The following is a 21,805-nucleotide window of genomic DNA, read 5'->3' on the forward strand; positions in this document are numbered from 1 at the left end:
AAGGTCCATCTAGTTTAGTATCCTGTCTCCAACAGTGGCCAGCACCAGATGCTTCAGAGAAATATGCAAGAAACCCCTTTAGGCAGATGTGGGGTGTTCTGTCCCCATGAATCTCTCATCCTAAATCCTAATGGAGTTTGTCTTAAGCCTTAAAACATAAGACTTTATCTCCTTTCCAATACTCTTTTGTAAGCTTTAATAATTATTATGGATGAGTTGAGCAGGCACTTACATTATAAGCTTTTTTATAAAAACTATGCCTAAGATATTATCCAGTATAAAAAATTATTCTTTGATAGCACAAATTTTTCAAATTCTGATGTCTTATTTAGGTATTTGTCAAACTTTTATTTATTTTTTTGGTGGTGCTTGGATAATATAAAAATATCATGACTCACTGGCCATTCACCCATCAGTCATTTCACTCCATGCCTCTTTACAAACTAACGAGAGATGTGACATCTGTGGCCAGCAGCAAGGCATCAAGTCCCTCTGCATGGCCTAGTCCAAAAGTACACTAGCAACACAGAATTTCCATTGTGGCTGGAGCTGCCGTGGGCTTGCAAGGTTTTCCAGCACAGTATTTTAGATGAAACTGGAGGAACTAGAATATAATTAAGACTGGCCTCCACATATATTATGACGGTGATTTAAAATGATAAAATACCAAACAGGGCCGGCTCCAGGCACCAGCCCAGCAAGCAGCTGCTTGGGGCGGCCAACAGAGAGGGGCGGCACGTCCGGCTCTTCGGCGGCGGGTCCCCTCAATCCCTCTTGGAGCAAAGGACCAGCCGCCAAATTGCTGCCAAAGACTGAAGTGACGGCGGTAGCAGGGCCGGCTCTGGCTTTTTTGCTACCCCAGGCAAAAAAGCCTCCCACCTCCTCCCCTACCCCCCGGCGGGGAGCGCGTCAGGGGAGGGCACCGAGCCCGGCCACGGCCCCACTCTCCCCGACTGACCGGAGCGCCGCGGGGAGGGCGGCGAGTCCGGCCATGGGCCCCGCTCTCCACGACCAGCGGGAGCGCCGTGAGCCCGGCCAGGCCCCCGCTCTTCCCGGCCGGCTGGAGCACCGCCCCCTCCAGGTGCCACCCCAAGCACATGCTTGGTAGGCTGGTGCCTGGAGCCGGCCCTGGGCGGTAGAGACGAAGTGCCGTTGATCGCGGCTTTTTTTTTTTCCTTTTTGCTGCTTGGGGCAGCAAAAACCCTGGAGCTGGCCCTGATACCAAAGCTTGGGTAAATCCTATTAACATCAATAAAAGTTTGGATTAAACAAACAATTAAGTATCACCTCTTCATTTGACCCAGAACTTTCAATTCAAGGAAATCTGTAATATTTGATTCCATTCCATTCTCTCTTTTTTATACAGTACCAACCACAGTAGTATCTGAGTGCTCTTGTTGGAGGTTATATTATGATGTTAAATATTTATAAATGACCAATGCAGTCAGTAACAGTATGAGAAAATGCAACAGAAAATTGGAAAAAGAAATCCATGCTGATATTTAAATTGAGATGGCAAGTTTTTTTAATCCCAAAAGCTTTTGGCAATGAAAGCAGAGAAAATACTTTAAATGCAGAGAATTTCTTGCTTTTTTCTTGATCAGGTGAAGACAGTAGCATTAGACAACCATACGTACCTGTATGTTTTAAAGCACCAAAGAATGGGAATAGTTTATATATTAAAAACAAACAAGTTCTCTAGGCGCTGTTGCCTATGGAAAACTGAAATCTAAAATAACTGTTCAAGAACCTGACTTCCTTTAACATGTGTACAAGATTAAGTGGTTACAAATAGAAATGCTTGATATTTCATAATATCTGGGCTGCTTGTTTTGGCAGCTTTAATAGGGAAGGGGATCAGTATGGCATCTGTTTTGTTTTGAAAGATCTCAGAAACATTAAGACTGATGTGCAATGAAGAACTGGAGAAAATGAATTCAGAACGAATTACAAAGAATACCTCTCTGCCTCATCCATGAGTTTGGGCTGAAGCTCCCTTCCACTGTATGGAATGCCAAGTGAGTGAGTTAGGATCAGAAACTGTAAATCTAACATTTCTCAATTACAATGCAGCTACATCTGCCTTCTCTGCTGCATTCGTTTTAGCTGGACCTTCCCCAGCATTAGCAACAAGACAGTCAAACGCCCTCTAGTGACCAACTAGCAACTGCACTTGTCATATGAAGAATTTAAACACATTTCTAAAAATTGAAGAGGTGCATATTTACAAAGTAACATTTTCTTTCTTTACTCTGACAGATGGTTTTCTTTCATGCATGTTGAGCACAAGTCCTGTGCACCACTTAAATCCCAAGAAAGCTTTATTTTGCAGGTTTAAGTTAAACGATCATATGCTCTGGCCCATACATTCAGTGGAATGAGTGTTCAGTGTGATGAACAGTGTTTGGAGTGAAGAGAAACACCGGGACTATGAAAGTTACTCTGTTATTCAGAGTAAACATCAATGGCACTTGTTCAGTATTTTGTGATAAACTCATTTAAAATGCTACATTACTGGAAAAAAATCCCCACTCAGAGAAATGTGCCCCTTTGTTGAGTCAGAAGCTGGCAGTAGTGACACAAGCGCACATTTTAAAAGTGCATTTTTGACATTTGTTTGTGTATTTCATGACCATAAAAATGCCTTAAAATGATGCCTCAATTTTTAATTTCAAAAATATGCTTCCCATAACCTCACTTAAGCCAGACTTAAGTGATCCATGGTCCTTGTGCAGTTTGTCTGCACAATGGTGAATTCCACCTACAAGGATCTGAGGCACAGTTCTCTAACCATGTAAGCCAGCTATGCTACTGAATGTAAACACAGGGTAATAGTTTTATTCTGGTGAGTTATTTACCAAGGGCTGGATTGGCACATTACAAACCAACCTGAGTAAGGGTCACAGCAGCGGCCAAATTTTAATTCAGAGTCGTAGTTAACTCACTGCTTCCTCCTTACCCCTGGGGGAAAAGATATTTGGCACAGATTGCTTCCTGTTTCCACCACCCAGATGTGTGTGGGGATGACGCCATGGTTCAACCCTATGCAGACCCCACCTGTCCACACCACAACCACTTGAGTGGGAGGTGGAGCAGCATACCGGCTGAAGTCTCATCATAAAATGAAAATTCTCTATATTTAAAGGAGAAAAATGAATTAGTTCATTTATTACATTAATTTAGGACTGTCTGTCTCATATGAAAAAACATAAAATGCCTTCCTGAAATGTTGATTGGCCTTTCCATACCTTCCAGCCAAAAGCAGCTACTCAGAGGGATTTTATAGCTGAACATCTTTATAAAACCGGCCACTCTCTTCTCCATGTTCCTCCCACAAGACTCCCTTTTAAGCAGGCCCTCCATAGAGAGCATGCCTGGCAGCTGCTGAGGGGCAGGGCCTTCTTGGCTCAGCACTGTTCCACCACCCCATTTATCTTAGTATGGGGTCTCCCTAACAAAACCGACCTAGCAGTGATGCTGCTTGTTTAAGTGATCTGCGCAACAGGATGGAGGAGGAGGTACCTGTTTTGAGGGATTTTTCATGTGTGATGGACTCATTGTTAGTCCAGCTCTCTGATGACACTGCTCTACAGCCAAAATGCTTCTGAAATAAACGTAGTCAAACTTTACTAATACTGGGTCACTGAGAACGAAAATGATGCTTAAAATTGTTGATTAGCTCTAGTTTTCAAGATATGCTATTGGGTCAGTATATACGACCCTAGACTTGGGAATGGCGGAGGATAAGTGAGTTATACAGGGAAGGGATCTCAATTTAAACCAGAAATGACTAAAATACATCTTTGACTAGATCTATGAATAAATCTATGACTGGGTTTGGACAGTACTTGCTTTTTAGGCAAAACAATGAATGATGCAATCTGAAGCTGGTATTGCATCATACATGATATGAATTGCATCATGTTATTCCTAGAAGTCATGGATGATGCAATCATAACGAAGCTTACATCACTCTGCTGAACAAATTGCCCTATATCAGCTCTAGAAATCATACAGTGTCGTGCTTTCTTATTTGTCAGTGTTTGATTTTGCAAAGGGACATTTCTATTTAGCCAAAGTGAGCAGAGATGCCTCGTACTTGTGTGAACAGTGCAGATAACTTCTGCTATGTTCGTGGTGAAGTGACTTTTGCATCACAAAAGCGCAGTATAGCCACTATGGTTAAGAAAGGCTATCACCTTTATTTTGGCTGCAAAATTGGAGATCAGGACAAGAGGTGGGCCCCACAAATATGCTGCAACACTTGTGCAACAAATCTTCGCCAGTGGTTGAACAGGAAAAGGAAATCTATGCCTTTTGCAGTGCCAATGATTTGGAAAGAGCCAACAGATCATACCAGCAATTGTTACTTCTGCATGGTGCCTCCAGTTGGGAAAGGTGTGTCAAAGAAGAAAAAGTGGACTGTGCATTATCCAAACATCCCCATCAGCTATACGCCCAGTACCCCATGGAGAAGGACTGCCGCTTCCTGATGCGCCAGAATCATTCTCACTTGAGTCAGACGAGGAAGAGGATGAAACTTCTGGTCCTGAACCATCAATGTCACAGGACCCACATTTTCTCCCATCCTCCTCCTCTGAACCACACCTCATAACACAAAGTGAACTGAATGACCTTGTCAGGGATTTGGAACTACCCAAGAGTAAGGCAGAGCTGTTGGGCTCCAGACTACAGCAGTGGAATCTCCTGGCAGGTGATGTTAAGGTTTCCATGTTCCATGACTCATGTCCCATTCTTCTTCATGGAAGGTGATCTTGTAGCCTGCAACAACATCGATGGTGTGATGGCAGCCCTCAACATCGTTCACGATCCAGATGAGTGGAGACTGTTCATTGATTCATCAAAGACGAGTCTTAAAGCTGTTTTACTGCATAATGGCAATGTTTTGCCATCAATTCCAGTTGGTCATGCAGTCCATATGAAGGAAACCTATGACAACATGAAACAAATTTTGAGGTGCATAAACTATGAGCAACATCAGTGGCAGCTTTGTGGCTATTTGAAGGTTGCTGCTCTCTTGCTTGGTCTGCAGACTGGATACACAAAGTACTGCTGTTTTCTCTGCGAATGGGATAGTCGTGCAAGAGATTCCCACTACATCAAGAAAGATTGGGCACTCCGACAGTCATTGGAGCCTGGGAGGAAAAGTGTTCAGCATCCACCACTTGTTGAATCAAGGAAGATTTTGTTACCACTCTTACACATCAAGCTGGGTCTGATGAAGAATTTTGTCACGGCCATTGACAAAACACAAGCAACTTTCAAGTATCTTCGTGGAAAATTTCCAAGGTTAAGTGAAGCTAAGATAAAGGAAGGTGTCTTTGTTGGTCCTCAGATTCGTGAACTTCTTCGAGATGATGCATTTGACCATGCACTGCGTGGCAAGGAAAAGACGGCATGGAAAGCCTTCCAGTTAGTGGCAATACATTTTCTCGGAAACAACAAGGCAGACAACTACAGGTTTTGGTGGAAAACCTCCTCAAGGCATACAAAAGCCTTGGTTGCAACATGTCACTAAAGATACATTTTTTGCACTCTCATCTAGAGATTTTTCCACCGAACTGCAGAGCAGTGAGCGACGAGCACGGTGAGCTATTTCACCAGGACATTGCAATAACGGAGAAAAGCTATCAGGGCAAATGGTTGCAGACTATTGCTGGACAGTGACAAGAGATGCTCCATTTAATGAATACAAGAGACAAGCCAAGAAGCACCGAGTAGACACTGAATGGGACTAAACTATGTACATAATAGTTTTTTGCCTTTTGTTTCATAATACATTTTATTTATATAACCCTTTTGCTGATTTTTAAAGTGTTACATAAACAGGACAGGTGAAATATTGTCATGTAAAGCAACCATAAACACATGAAAAGACCTAGGTTTACAATTTATGATTAAAACTCTACTATCTACACAATATACATAGACATAAAATGTAAAAACTTAAATATCTTAGAAACAGTAGCCAGTTGGTTTAACTGTCATATTTGAATTTAGCACATCAAAATACATAATGAATAGCACATTTTATCTCTGAAGCAGACGACTTCTCAAAAATTGTAGACCAGTGTGATGAGCCCAGTATGGGGCAGTCTTTGCATCCCCTGATAAGAACTGAGACTTCAAGCAGGCAGTTAACAGCTGCTACTCCATCTGTACTGCAGTAGAGGTGTCCACGTGGTGAAACTCCTATGTGTCCTGCTAATATCATTTTCATTCTCATTGTTGAAGTGTGGAGCAACGAGAATATGGAGTATTCATTACAACCCTCCATAAATCCCTCTATTGGTTATGCATAAACCTCATCCACACCACTAATGCATAATCTCATTTACAACTAAATTTCTACTCTCATTTCCCTTTATTCCTCTCCCAGTTCCTAAGCCTTTCCCAATCTTCTCACCTTGGTCGTCTTTTTGTCTCCTCTCTTTATGTGCCCTTTATCATAATGCTTGGAACAGTCTCACTGTTCTGATCTGCCAAGCGCCCTCTCCTCCTTCAAGTCCCTGTTTTTAAAAAAACCTTTTCAGAAAGTCACTCCTCCCTTCTTCTCTGCACTGGTTAACCCAAGACCTGTCGTTCCTGAATTGGCATCCCATGAGTTTGTTTTGTCTTATTTAGATTGGGCTCTTCTCTCCTGGAGCAAGGGAGAAATGTGACCTGAACTGTGACTGTCAGAGTGACCATTAAATCCCTGCCCTGATCTTGAGAACTAGCACACAGCTGATCTGCCTTCCTCATAAGCTTCTTGGAGCAGAGAATGTGTTTTAACTATACTCTGTAAGTTGCAGTCTAATTCTTGGAAACATGTAAACATTTAATAGTATTAACAAAACCCTATGTTTGAGCAGCATAGACAGAAGCTCAAGAGGATGACGGACATCAAAGCCTTCATTTTCTGGATAACCCAAACCTTTATGTGGCAAATTTTTCTGATCACTAGAGAAGTTGGCCCTGGACAACAGGGATGGACCACTCAATAAATTGCTCTGTTCTGTTCATTCCCTCTGAAGCATCTTGCACTGGCCACTGTTGGAAGACAGGCTACTTGGCTAGAGGGACCATATATATGGTTTTACACACTTTGGAAACTTCCTTTGGAACATATTTCTTTTTATAAAACATAGGTATTTCTGTAAAGTTAGTTCTCAAAAGCTAAACATTTGTTGAGCTGTTTTCAATTATAATATTAATAGTCCAACAGCTTAAAGCCAAGACTTCTAATTTACAACAGGACTTGTTAATTTACGACACTGAACTTGTAATGTTTAAGTAAACACTGCACTTCTGGATGACAGATAGCTAAACAATGAAATAAAACTTCAGAAACATCCCTACTCCTAGAGCTTTCAAAGAGCTTTCAGTGCTGTAAAAACAAACAGCATTCAGCTGGCCAGCCGTCACTTACAGTTATGTCTCCTGTACCGCTAACATGGGGGAAACCAACAGCTTAAAATTCCTCATTCATAAGATTCTTTTACAATTTTAAACTTAAAAGGAAAATGCTGCCTTTGTCTTCTCCCTCTCGCCCCCCACCCCTCGTGGCGGGAGAAGGGGAAAGAATTCTAAGGATAGCCAACCTATTCCTATCATACAATAGCCAGCTCAAACCTCAGATCTTTCTCCAAATCAAACCTTCCTAAGGGCCAATTTGGTCAAGAAGAACCTGCCTATGTGCCAGCCTTCTAAAGGTGCTGAGGGTTTCTTGCCACAACAACCCAGCCCCAAGTTCTTCTCAGCTACACTGTGGGTTGCTTCTCCATCAAACAATCCCTCTAACATGCCATCTATCTTCTTCCACTACAGCTTTGGTTGATTTGGTGAAGGGGGGTCAGAAAATGTGGAGGACAGGACACATGCATGACACACCAAGTTTTTGGTAACTGTAGCAGTGTGGGACTCACCACTACGGCGCCTCCTGCTAGTTGTCTTCGGGAATTAGCTCTGCCAGCCTTGGAGCACCCTCTGCAGGCCGGTGATCCGCCTTGCCACTAGCCCCAGGTCCCTCCCAGGACCCCGGTTCCCCTTTTGTCTGGGGTGCTGCCTCCTGGCAGTACCCCCACAGTTCTGGATCTCCCCCTCCCAGGGGAACCCCCCCTCCCACTATCCCCACTTCACCTCAGTCTTGGCTACTGCCCAGTCTCCATCTAGCCCCTGTTCACTGGGGCAGACTGCAGTATCAGCCACTCATCACAGGCAAAGGGGTTTGGACCTACTGCCTCTGCCTCCCTGTGGGCTGCCCCTTTGTAACCCCAGTACCCAGTTGGCCTTATCCTAGGCCTGCACCTGGGGGGTTTCCAGGCCGGAGCTTCCCAGCTCCTCTTGCCTTCCCCCAGCCCTGCTTCACCTTAGGTACTTGGTTAAGCTCCCTGCAGCCAGGCCCTTCTCTCTCTGAACACAGAGAAAGACTATTTGCTTGAGCTCCTGGCTCAAGCCTTTATAGGGCCAGCTGGGCCCTGATTGGGGTGTGGCCCCAGCTGAGCCCAATTCCCACTCAGCCCGGGTCTGTTCTTCCAGCCCTCTCCCACAGGGCTGTTTTTAACCCTGTCAGGGCTGGAGTGGGTAGCCACCCCGCTACATTAACATATTGAAAACTGAAATATTTTGTCTGAAAATCAAGATATTTCATCTGAAAACTAAAATATTTTGGCCGGAAACCTTTTTTATTTTCAGGTGTTTGGTTTTTCAGCAAAATCTTCTACAGACAGCAAACATTTTTAGTGAAAAATGTCATTCAGCCAAAAACCCAATTTTCTATCAAACAGTTTAGATGGCAAAATTTTGACCAGGCCCACCTAAAGCTTGTAGCTTCTATACTTGAGAATCCATTTCACAATCTGGCTGCCTTCTCCTGGGTTCTTGGGAACCACAATTTTCAAATCTCAATCTTTGTATGGAGTAGTGCAGTTGGGGGGACATCTCAGCCTGGAAGCCCCAGAACAGGCCAGAATGCAGAAAATGTATATCAAAGCAGATCTTCAAAGGTCGGTGTGATGGAGGGACCCACAGATCTGAGGAGTTGAGGTATGTTCCAAAGAGCTGAGAGGGGTGGGCACATTAAGGAGTTTGAGTTATGCTGAAAGGTAATAACATGAGAGTAATAGCATCAAAGTCGTGTTGCGGAAAGATGGAATACTGAATTAGCTTCACAAGCTTTGTGACCATCCAAAATTTTGGAAAAATTATATTATAATAGTGTATAAAGTTTCTAATACCCATTATTCTTGGAGGGGGATGAAAATTATGAAATTAGGCAGCATTCAAGTTTGGAATAAAGGGACCACTGGTTCACACATACGGTCATAAAGCCACATCCTGAAAATTCCTTTATGCAAAAATCCCATTGATGTCAATGGGATTTTACCTGAGGAAAGGTTTTAGTAAAGGCTTCAGCTGACGTATTATTACTGGAAAAAAATGCCACTGCCTTTCAGGAAAGTCTGGGGACAGACTCTAGCAAACCAAATACTGCACATGGTCTCATGAATCTGTTATGTTTTTCTCATGTTTTAAAATGAAGTGGAAAACCATTCCTCTTCAGAGCTATACTGCAACAAATCCCCAGATTTAGACCCAGTTCAGCAAGGCATTTAAGCATATGCTTATCTTTAAACACACAAGCAGTCCCATTGACGTCAGTAAGCACATGGGTAACCCCATTGTTTAAAGTTAAGCATGCATTTAAGTGCCTTGCTGAAGTGGGGCCACAGTGATATTGCTCATGGGAAGTCCATTAAAATTCATTTTAAGAGGGTTCCACGTCATTTAAGATGGGTTCCAGTTGAAGACCTCTGACAAATACAAATGTGCCTGCATCTAGTTGTGAGTGATGCCATCTACACTGTTACATGTTTACATATATTGAAAAGCCATCTCTCCTGCTGTATTATTTATCTACCTTAAAAAGTCAATATTTACTGACAGTGAGCATGATACAGCAACTAAGGCACCCTAGTTATTTCTTCTTGTATGTATTGATACTTCATCTCAGAGACAGACTCCACTGAAGCAGAAGGATCTAGAATTGTTCTAAAAACTGGAATGGCTTGTTTAAGTAGGAAAGAAGGAAAATGGGAGCTTTCACTTTGCTCAAAACTAATGCATGCTTCCAACATACAAAATAAGGTACAACACAGCCACATCTGAAACAAAAGACAAAGAATAGGAAGAGTATTTACTACAGTGTTTGTACATTAAAGAAAGGAGCAAAGGACAAGCACCAAGAGCTAGAATTAATGGAGAGTATAAACTATTGGGCATAACACAGAGATTGATTCTTATAAATAGAAATGTCAGTACATGATAGGTGTTAATAAAGCTACATAGAAAGAGAGAACATACATATGTGTTTGTATGTGTGTGTATTTATGCATATGCATGTGAGTTTACCCTGGGAATAGAGAAGGATAGACAAAGGAGGAATGGAAGCACAAGAGGGTCCTGGGAAGGAAAGGGCAAGAATTAAGGTAATTGCTAAATTGTCCAGCTGTGAGACAGTCATAATAAGCAAAATAATAATAATCAAACTTGGATAGCACCTTTCATCCCATGGCACTCACCCAATTGAAATTCAATTACTGCCTCAGTCAGCAAAATGAGATACAAATTTTATAATAACCTGATTTTCAAAGGCACTGGTACCTCAGCTCCCACTGAGGTCAATGGTCAATTCCTCTGCAACTCAGGCAGTCATAAAATCTCTGTTTCTCCTATTCTGCCAGCCATAAAGGGTCATGATTACAAAGCACAACTTGAATTTTCCTTTGGCAAAAATGGAAACCTTTGGGCTTTGCAGTGACATATAACTGAAATGATTGGCTAGACCATAATATTTAAGAAGCTCAAAATTACCAGTAAGAAAATGTGACAATACAGTGAGGCTTTAAGCAAGATTAGATGAAAGCTATTCTCACAGTTAAAATGAACATACCTAAAACTAGCCCTAAACTGATGTGATGTGATATTTGCTCTATTTTTATTATTTATTAAAAGCATTATATCTTCAAATCCCGGTTGTCTTTCACTCATAACTGTCCCAAGGTCATTTGAAAGATGTGAGCATTAGCTCACGGTTAGGAACAGATGATTTAATACCATGCCATGATGCCACTGGCAGAACTGTGAGGAGTCCCAGCATGAAAGTGTGGCATGAAGTAAATTCCATTCCTACTTCCCACAAGGAGCAGAGATTCCATCACTCCAGCTTCTCTCCCCATTTGCCCTCTCCTCCAATGAGCACAGGAAATCCTGTCAGAATTCACATTCCACATTCCTCTGTGGTATCAAAGAGATATTAATACATTCCTAGCATGGCATTTGGGAAAAATATGCCGGAGAGGTACAATCAGCTCTTTCAGCTCTCTCAAAATGAAAATTCCTGCTTGAAGACATGGGTTAACACACTTGCTTGGGGGTATAAGAACAACATTTCTGAAGCATGGAACATGCTTAGCTGGTTTCTTTAGATTTACATCTGGATCTTGCAATGACCTTCATGCTGGTGGACCACTGCACCCGTGTGGTGTCCTATGGACTTCAATGGGCATCTGAATAAGCACAGGGTATGCCTAGGCAGAGCCAGCGTGCTAAAGCTAAGCTCATAGTTAAGTGCTTTGCTCAGTTGGGACCAGAGTTCTCCACACTTTGCAGGACCGAGCTGGTACAAAACATTAACTTAGGATAAATGATTTCAGACTTCTAATTTCCCAGTATCACAAAATGCCTTCCATGTGACTTGATGGATAATTATGTAATCAAGCACTGGATATAGGGCTCTATCCAGCATTGAGAGCTAAGGGATATGTCAGCAGAGTTCTCAATGCAAGATCAAATCCTAAGTCTTCAGTATCACTAAACGGTGCTGCACTCTAATAGAGTTCCCGGACTCATTATACCTCTGACAAAATGGAGCCAGCAAAAGAACATACCCAGTACACATTATGCTGCATAACAAAATTTTATTCATTCAGCTACTCACACAATCAATATTATTTGCCTTTAATTTATAAACTTTCGTAGCACTACGTACAGGCCTCAAATCACATCCAGATAGATGGGTAAAATCTGGCCTAATGTAAAGTGTTTGAATTAATTGTAATATGACCCTGATCCCTTTCTGCTGAAGCCAATAGGAGTTTTGCCAGTGCATAGAGTGTGTCAATATAGCATCTGGGCATAAATGAACAAACTTGCTGCTATATACAGTCATTCTAATTCTCTGCAACACCTGTTAAGTGGTGATATCTGAGGAATGAGACTAAGAATATGACAGCTAAACCAACTGATTGGCTACTGTTTCTAAGATATTTAAGTTTTTACATTTTATGTCTATGTATATTGTGTAGATAGTAGAGTTTTAATCATAAATTGTAAACCTAGGTCTTTTCATGTGTTTATGGTTGCTTTACATGACAATATTTCACCTGTCCTGTTTATGTAACACTTTAAAAATCAGCAAAAGGGTTATATAAATAAAATTTATTATGAAACAAAAGGCAAAAAACTATTATGTACATAGTTTAGTCCTATTCAGTGTCTACTCGGCGCTTCTTGGCTTGTCTCTTGTATTCATTAAATGGAGCATCTCTTGTCACTGTCCAGCAATAGTCTGCAAGCACTGATGGGCTCCATTTGCCCTGATAGCGTTTCTCCATTGTTGCAATGTTCTGGTGAAATCGCTCGCCATGCTCGTCGCTCACTGCTCCGCAGTTCGGTGGAAAAAAATCTAGATGAGAGTGCATCTTTAGTGACATGTTGCAACCAAGGCTTTTGTATGCCTTGAGGAGGTTTTCCACCAAAACCTGTAGTTGTCTGCCTTGTTGTTTCCGAGAAAATGTATTGCCACTAACTGGAAGGCTTTCCATGCCGTCTTTTCCTTGCCACGCAGTGCATGGTCAAATGCATCATCTCGAAGAAGTTCACGAATCTGAGGACCAACAAAGACACCTTTCTTTATCTTAGCTTCACTTAACCTTGGAAAATTTCCACGGAGGTACTTGAAAGCTGCTTGTGTTTTGTCAATGGCCTTGACAAAATTCTTCATCAGACCCAGCTTGATGTGTAAGGGTGGTAACAAAATCTTCCTTGATTCAACAAGTGGTGGATGCTGAACACTTTTCCTCCCAGGCTCCAATGACTGTCGGAGTGCCCAATCTTTCTTGATGTAGTGGGAATCTCTTGCACGACTATCCCATTCGCAGAGAAAACAGCAGTACTTTGTGTATCCAGTCTGTAGACCAAGCAAGAGAGCAGCAACCTTCAAATCGCCACAAAGCTGCCACTGATGTTGATCATAGTTTATGCACCCCAAAAGTTGTTTCATGTTGTCATAGGTTTCCTTCATATGGACTGCATGACCAACTGGAATTGATGGCAAAACATTGCCATTATGCAGTAAAACAGCTTTAAGACTCGTCTTCGATGAATCAATGAACAGTCTCCACTCATCTGGATTGTGAACGATATTGAGGACTGCCATCACACCATCAATGTTGTTGCAGGCTACAAGATCTCCTTCCATGAAGAAGAATGGGACAAGATCCTTTTGACGGTCACGGAACATGGAAACCTTAACATCACCTGCCAGGAGATTCCACTGCTGTAGTCTGGAGCCCAACAGCTCTGCCTTACTCTTGGGTAGTTCCAAATCCCTGACAAGGTCATTCAGTTCACCTTGTGTTATGAGGTGTGGTTCAGAGGAGGAGGATGGGAGAAAATGTGGATCCTGTGACATTGATGGTTCAGGACCAGAAGTTTCATCCTCTTCCTCTTCCTCGTCTGACTCAACTGAGAATGATTCTGGTGCATCAGGAAGCGGCAGTCCTTCTCCGTCGGGTACTGGGCGTATAGCTGATGGAATGTTTGGATAATGCACCGTCCACTTTTTCTTCTTTGACACACCTTTCCCAACTGGAGGCACCATGCAGAAGTAACAATTGCTGGTATGATCTGTTGGCTCTCTCCAAATCATTGGCACTGCAAAAGGCATAGATTTCCTTTTCCTGTTCAACCACTGGTGAAGATTTGTTGCACAAGTGTTGCAGCATATGTGTGGGGCCCACCTCTTGTCCTGATCTCCAATTTTGCAGCCAAAATAAAGGTGATAGGCTTTCTTAACCATAGTGGTTATACTGCGCTTTTGTGATGCAAGTCACTTCACCACAAACATAGCAGAAGTTATCTGCACTGTTCACACAAGTACGAGGCATCTCTGCTCACTTTGGCTAAACAGAAATGTGTCCCTTTGCAAAATCAAACACTGACAAATAAGAAAGCACGACACTGTATGATTTCTAGAGCTGATATAGGGCAATTTGTTCAGCAGAGTGATGTAAGCTTCGTTATGATTGCATCATCCATGACTTCTAGGAATAACATGATGCAATTCATATCATGTATGATGCAATACCAGCTTCAGATTGCATCATTCATTGTTTTGCCTAAAAACCCAGTCATAGATTTATTCATAGATCCAGTCAAAGATGTATTTTAGTCATTTCTGGTTTAAATTGAGATCCCTTCCCTTTATAACTCACTTATCCTCCGCCATTCCCAAGTCAAGGGTCGTATATACTGACCCAATAGCATATCTTGAAAACTAGAGCCAATCAACAATTTTAAGCATCATTTTCGTTCTCAGTGACCCAGAATTAGTAAAGTTTGACTACATTTATTTCAGAAGCATTTTGGGTGTACAGCAGTGTAAATGGTTTAATAAATTATCAACAGCTGCTTTAAGCATGTTATGGAAATAAGTAGTATGTATTACAGATGGTTAGAAGTAGATCAGTTAAAGGTGCTATATGTAGATCAGTGGTTCTCAACCAGGGTATGCGTACAGCTGGGGGTACACAGAGGTCTTCCATGGGGTATGTCAACTCATCTAGATATTTACCTGGTTTTACAACAGGCTACATGAAAAGCACTAGTGAAATCAGTACAAACTAAACTTTCATACAGGCAATGACATGTTTATACTGCTCTACCTGTATTTCTCAATCTGGGGAGTGTGTGTGTGTGTGTCATGATTTATTTTATAATTATATGATAAAAATGAGAAAGTACGCAATTTTTCAGTAATAGTGTGCTGTGACACTTTTGTATTTTTATATCTGATTTTGTAAGCAAGTCGTTTTTAAGTGAGGTGAAACTTGGGGTACGCAAGACAAATCAGCCTCCTGAAAGAGGTACAGTAGTCTGGAAAGGTTGAGAACCACTGCTATAACTGTGGTTATAAACAACCTATTGACTTACTGGAATCTATAACAATTGATTAACCATTTATAAATCCTTTATAAACTATTTATACATGGAACCTTAAGATAAAGTGTGACTAATATAGCTATATATATTTAGAAACAAAATGCCACATGTAGTTACATTTCATGTGTTTCAGCTCAATATCAAGGAGGAAATGGTGAAGCCAGAAAAAGGCATATAGGGCTAATGGAGGAAATTTGTATATGTGAAATAACACATGTCTATAAGCAAAGCTGCCACTCATTCCTTAGGTGTCTCATGGGATACACGAAAAAAGTCTTCTTAGGGCTTGTTTACACATCAGGTTACTGTTAGTGCATGACAAGCCAGAGTTTAACTGTACAGTGCACTAGCTTGCCATACCAACTCAATATGTGGACACCGCTACAGTGCATTAAAAATTCTGTAGTGCACTTTGATGTACTCCAGTTTCAAATAGTACACCAGCTTGTTACACTAAATCGCTGTTGAGACAAGCTCTTAGGTTTGGGCAGGGAGGGAGCATGCATACCATTGCAAACCTTCTGATGAAGAAGTTTTTAGGGCTAAAACTGAGAGATTTCCTATATTATGGAAATAATAGAAGTATATTTATTTTAGTTTATAAATGTGTGTCCAGTTCGGGCTCTGAGTGTATTCACTATAAATATAAACTATAAATAGTTACATCCAATCAGTAACAAATGGAACCCTCTCAAATCTACCACATCTCCACATTCAAAATGTAACTATGTTTTTCCTTCCAGGAAAAGTTTTGGAGAACAAATTGGCCTTGCAGTGACCCAAAGGACAACATAGGCTTTGACAAAATGATGAATGATGCAGTTTCCACAACTAAAGGCCTCCTCACTGAGTATGACCTGCTTCCAGCGCCATCCCAATTAGCTCAGCACTGGAGATGATCTCAGGCTTCCTCAATATCAAACAAAGTGTGTTGCTATTCATATTAAGGCAGGGAAACCTTTTATTTAGCACTTAAATTACTTTTATTTAAATATTATATAACATAATAGCAACCAGAGCCTGGTGTTGACTTCAGCCTACACCTCCCTGTAGCCTAGAGCCCACCTTCCAAAATGGAGGATGGTCTTTGGTCTTTTCAGCCACACCTTCATCCTTACATCACAATAGCAGCTATTTCACTCAAGGAATGAGGTGGCTTCTGAGGTAACCAAGTCTCAACGTATTCAAGGCTGGTCCATAAACAAATTTGCACTGAACTATCTAAATCAGTTTTCATCTACATCTTTAGTCATCTTACTGCAAGTGTCCATGTGGACAGTTATTTCCAAATAAAAGTGTCCAATTTTAATAAGCAAAATCAAAAGGGGCTTGTACCAAAAGCAGCTTTTTTACTTTCTCCCAGAAGGGCTGGCATAGGAAAAAGCACTAAAATGCTTGTGGGGAAATTAATCCAGGGGGCCACTTCACAATAAGAAATTAGTTCTGATGTGTAGAGAAAAGCTAAATAAAATCTTAAATTCTCATAAATTAACGGGAGGAGAAGCAATGTGAATTTGTCTATATTGGAATCATTCTCCAGACTCAGTCAGCCTATACACACTGCTAACAAAATCACTGGTAGGTTGATTTAAGCAGTTTTATAGCATTTTTTCTATTCATTTCAAAGAGATAGTATGTGCTACTGTTAATTGAATTTGGCCCAAATAAATAGAGATGGGTTCAAATTTAAACCCTACATCAAGTGCTCTACATCTGAACCTGCAACAGATCCAAAGTTTGCCTAGGGGCTTTTTATGAGGCAGAATCAAAATTCCAGATCCAAACATTTAAGACTAGAATGAAATTCAGAGTATTAGTAATTTGTACATTGACACTGTGGCTAAACAGTACAATTAATAGTAAGCTAAGGGATCAAACTCATGTAATTTATGTAGGTGGTGCTTGTTAGTAACAGAAATATTAAATTGTCTTAAACATTAACTGTCACTCCATCATACAAGCAGTGTGTCTTTCATTAAGAAAGAACTTCATGCACAATGTTCTATCACTCTCCTTTTATCCTCTAAGGTTCTGTAAGACTTAATTCAGAAATTTAGCTATTTTGGTATTCTTAATTTTGGAAAAAAATATCTTTAAATTTAGGTTTAATTCAAAGGGATAACATGTCTGACAGTTGGAAAAACAATACCCATTGCAATATGCGAAGCTGTCTGATCAAATTAGCTCTCTCCAGAGCAAAAATCCCACTCTAAATTTGTCTGTTTTATTTAAACATGCTGTCTCTAACAGAGCTAAAGATGGAACAGTACTTGAATGTTTAAAACATGCTTTAAAAAAACACCATCTCAACACTCTGCATGCCTTAAGTCTTGCTTAGTCTGCATAAACTGTGAGCTGAAGGGCAAATGAGTTTACAGTAGCAATTTTATGTGGTCCTGAAAAATCTATTCAGCCGTACAGTAGGCTAAGAAATATGTAAGTACAGCAAGAGGTGGGTGACTAAATGCACTTGTAATGATGTTTTGGAACTGAAACTCAATTAAGATACTTAAAATAATAAGCCTACACTGAAATTCCTATCAGAAGAAAGCTGATATGTCAGTCAAATTGATGATCACTAAAGGATCAATAATTCAATATGGGCTAGAGTCAAAAATAGAATACATGTAATTATTATTATTTGTATTACTGTAGTACCTAGAGACTCCAGTCAAGGTCAGGACCTCATTGCATGAGGCCCTGAACAAACTATACAATAAGATATAAATCGTGCCCTGAAGAACTTGCAGTTTAGACACGAGAGAGAAAGAGGCACATAGTGACTTGCCCAATCTCACACAGCAGGAAGGAAATAGCACCCAAACTCATAATCTGTTATTGTCCTATTGGCAGCTAACATCTGGTACCTCAGAAAATACTTGGTAACTAAATTAATTGCCTGAAAATGATTAGCTGGATTTGACAAAGCAAAATAAATGGCCTTATCAGCATTCAGTACCACTTCCGAATGACAACGAAAAGAGAAGAGAAATAAAGATGAGTGAAGAATTAAAAGACTCTAATAACAGCATCAAATGTTGTTGACTGAACTATGTACTCTCTTTATTTGATCCCCTTTCCATAACTAATCTGAGCTGGCACAAGATGTTACATGATATTTCATGCTGTGGTAATTAGAAGCTATTGTTTTCAGTAGAAATAAAAAAGACTGAAACTAGTAACATGCATCAGCAGTTTCAGACCGTAACAACATGGCCAATTAAGAATGTGCATCTTTAGCAGTGCCATGCCTGTCTATCTTGCCTCTTCTACAGTGTCCATCACAATGGTATTGGAGCATCAATGGTGGGTTCCTTTAAAGTGTCTACCTTCTGTAGAGCTCTGTGATTTTACTGGTTCTAATACTATGCTCCATTATAGGTGTGACACTGAGCCAGCAGGCTAAGTGACCCAAAATCAACCTTTAAAGACATATTAGAGAAGTATTGAAATGGTAATCAGGGCAATTTTAGTAGATAGTTATTGAAGCCATATTAAGTACACTACAGTCTTTGAAATATAAACCTGTATTGTCAGAGAACAACAAGTAGATCTAATTGTATTTCTCTGTGTTTACCTATATCTGTTAGATCATAAACTTCTGTTCCTGTCTGTTACTATATTCCATTGATTCAGAGATCAAAAAGGAATATTAACATCTAGATGAAACTTGGGGTGTAATATTGTCTATTTTTCTCTTTGAAGTTTGTAGTAAACTCTCTTTATCACAGCAGGCATTCCTTGGATGAAGAATAGGTAACATACATTAATGCTTTGAAGTAAATCTATTTCCTAGGCACACACCAGTAACTAGCATAACTTTCATTAGCATAAGGTAATTAACCATTCAAACAGTAAACAGAGATTTACTTCAAAGCAACAATGTATGTTACCTATTCTTCATCCAAGGAATGCCTGCTGTGATATCTGCTGTCTAGAGGCTAGCATAGCTTGCTAGAGAACTATAAAAGAACTCTAGGGCCTGATCTTTTTTTATCTCAGATCTGCTTAAATTTTGTCAGGGGAAGTTCAAGCTGCAAGACTGAGGTCTGCCGGTCCATGTGGATTATTTCTGCAATTTCTCATGGAAGAATTTGAATAAACTCTGCACATGGACTATAACCTGTTTAACTGATTCTGGAAGGACTTTTATAAAATCAGTAGTTCACCATCTCTGTTAGGAACAGATCCAAGAACTTTATTCATACCTGTATGTATAATGATCTTTTAACTATAGTAACTCTTTCCTTTTTAAAATAAATCTTAGATTAGCTAATAAGAATTGTCTGTAAGTGTGTATTCGGGTAAGATATGAAATATTCATTGGTCTGATGGGTAATGTGTCCGATCTCTTGAGATTGGTAGAACTTTATATCTGATGAATAAGATTTTAAGCAATCCTCACTATATTAGACTGGCTGTCTGGGTGGTAGCCAAAGGCTGGATTGCTTAAGGGAAACTGTATTTTAGCTTCTTAGTAACCAATAAGGTATTACAGAAGCTGTTTTGTTACTGGCTTGGTGAATCTAATTATACAACAAACCACCTGTTTTGGGGATTGTCTGCCTTATTCTTTGCAGTATACCCTGATTGGGCATTGTCAGAGTGGCGTCTCCCAGCAACCATGGTCAAAGGACAAAAGTGTGTAATTTAACCTCTGGACCAGGTAGGAGCAATGAAGAGGCAAGTGTGTATGGGAACTGTGTAGGCTATACCATCCTTTAAGATGTGATTTATGGTAGTCCCTAAATAAGGTTCCCATGCATATTTCAGTGGTTACAATTTTGTTATCCATTAAATAAATTCTAACATTAGACAGGTGTATTTAGTATCTTTTACCTCTTCAGTTAAGGATGGGTTAATCAGAGTTATATGAACAAATGGTTTATTATTTAAGTATTGCTAAAAATTTATATTAGGAAGAGAGCCAAACTTTTGACACTCAAAGAGCCTCAGAGAGGTTTTCAACAAAAGTTAAGGGTAGAATTGATTCTTATTTTATCCAATTTATCTATTCCTACTTACTACCCTACTTGGATTGAACCCTAAATGAATCACATATATGTTGGTTAGAACTGGCTAAGGCAAACCGTGCAACATGACAGTCTTCCACTGAGACATAACAAATCTATAGCGGTGATGAGACAACAAAAATAACATTGAGTTCAATTTCAAATGTTTTTATTACAAGTGTGAACTGTAACTAAATTAAATGCATATTAAAATGGAATGTATCATTTAATTTACAGAGTGCTCAAAAGTACAAAGAGAATAAACTGTTCCTGAGCTTTTGATTCTCATGATAATCATTACTTTATTCCCAGTTTTAATTACTCACAATAGTGTTAAGAAATGCATCAGAATTTTCAGTTTTCTCCTTTTACTCATTAGCTTTCATCAAATGGCTTACAGAATTCAAACCAAATGTTGGCATGATTCATATGTTAACTAATTCAAGGGAGATCTAAGGACATCCTCCTTATAAGATTTTGCAACTAATTAAAATTGATTCAATATGGTATTTAAAAATGGAAGAGGGAAAAGATTTTTATATTTAAAGTATCTTGGGGATTTTGAAATTAAAGCAAATAGAAATATTCCACTTTGATTTCAAAAAAGATTGTGGGCCAAATTTTCAAAGCAGCTTTAGCCAGCCTTCTAAATTTGTCAGTATATGTTCTGCATTGTTTTTGAAAAGTTTTTCCCACAAACTCAATGCGTTAAATATTTTTCTAGTGTGTTATGGTCAGGAAAATGTTTGTAAAATCGGCACTTTAATATTTAGCATATCTGCTTTTTGTCAGTCTTCTACTCATATCTTCTTATGTTGCTGACAAGAAGTCAGTTCAGAGACATGCAGCCCTATTAGTAGGGCCCTACCAAATTCGTGGTCCATTATGATCAATTTCACGTCCATAGTATTTGAAAATTGGTAAATTTCACATTTTCAGATGATTAAATCTGAAATGTCACATTGTTGTAATCTTGGGGGTCCTGAACAAAAGGGGATTGGGGTGTGTGTGTGTGGGGGGGTCATCCTTACTTCTGTGCTACCTTCAGAGCTGGACTCTGAAGGCAGCAACCGCAGAGCTTCCTGCAGCCGCAGGAGGTTCCTGGAGATGGAAGTGGTCTGATCTCCCTCCCCTGCCCCAGAGTAGCTGTGCAGGAGATGGACAAGTCCTGTCCCTCCCCTGCTCAGCTAGAGATAGGAGCCTCCTTTGCTTGGGCGCGCTTAGGAACAAGGGGACATCGGATTTCACAGGGAAGGGCTTATTTCAACATCCGTGAAATTACACGGCCCTACCTGTTAGCAGCTAAGTATTTTTACTAACTTTAGCCCTGAAGTGTAAATACAGGTGTGAAAAAGATAACTGAATTCTATTCTGCCTTGTACATCGCCTCAGCAAGATTGCCAGCTAAATTCTCAATAAAGCAGTGCAAATTTTCAGAAAAGCCCAAGGTGCACATGCAAAAATACTTGTGCAATTTCACACCTAAAAATGGCATGCTCAGTTACTGA

General features: G+C 40.2%; 1 protein-coding gene across 1 annotated transcript in view; it reads right to left on the reverse strand.

The window, feature by feature from the left end:
* Positions 1 to 8,069, reverse strand: part of DKK2 (dickkopf WNT signaling pathway inhibitor 2) — a 91,705-nt gene extending 83,636 nt beyond the window's left edge. The window contains exon 1 of the mRNA XM_065597670.1: positions 7,929 to 8,069. The gene's annotated coding sequence lies outside the window, so the exon portion shown is untranslated. The remainder of the gene's footprint in view (positions 1 to 7,928) is intronic.
* Positions 8,070 to 21,805: the final 13,736 nt, after the last annotated feature.

This window comes from Chrysemys picta, chromosome 5, assembly GCF_011386835.1.
Source record: "Chrysemys picta bellii isolate R12L10 chromosome 5, ASM1138683v2, whole genome shotgun sequence".
Taxonomy (NCBI): domain Eukaryota; kingdom Metazoa; phylum Chordata; order Testudines; family Emydidae; genus Chrysemys; species Chrysemys picta.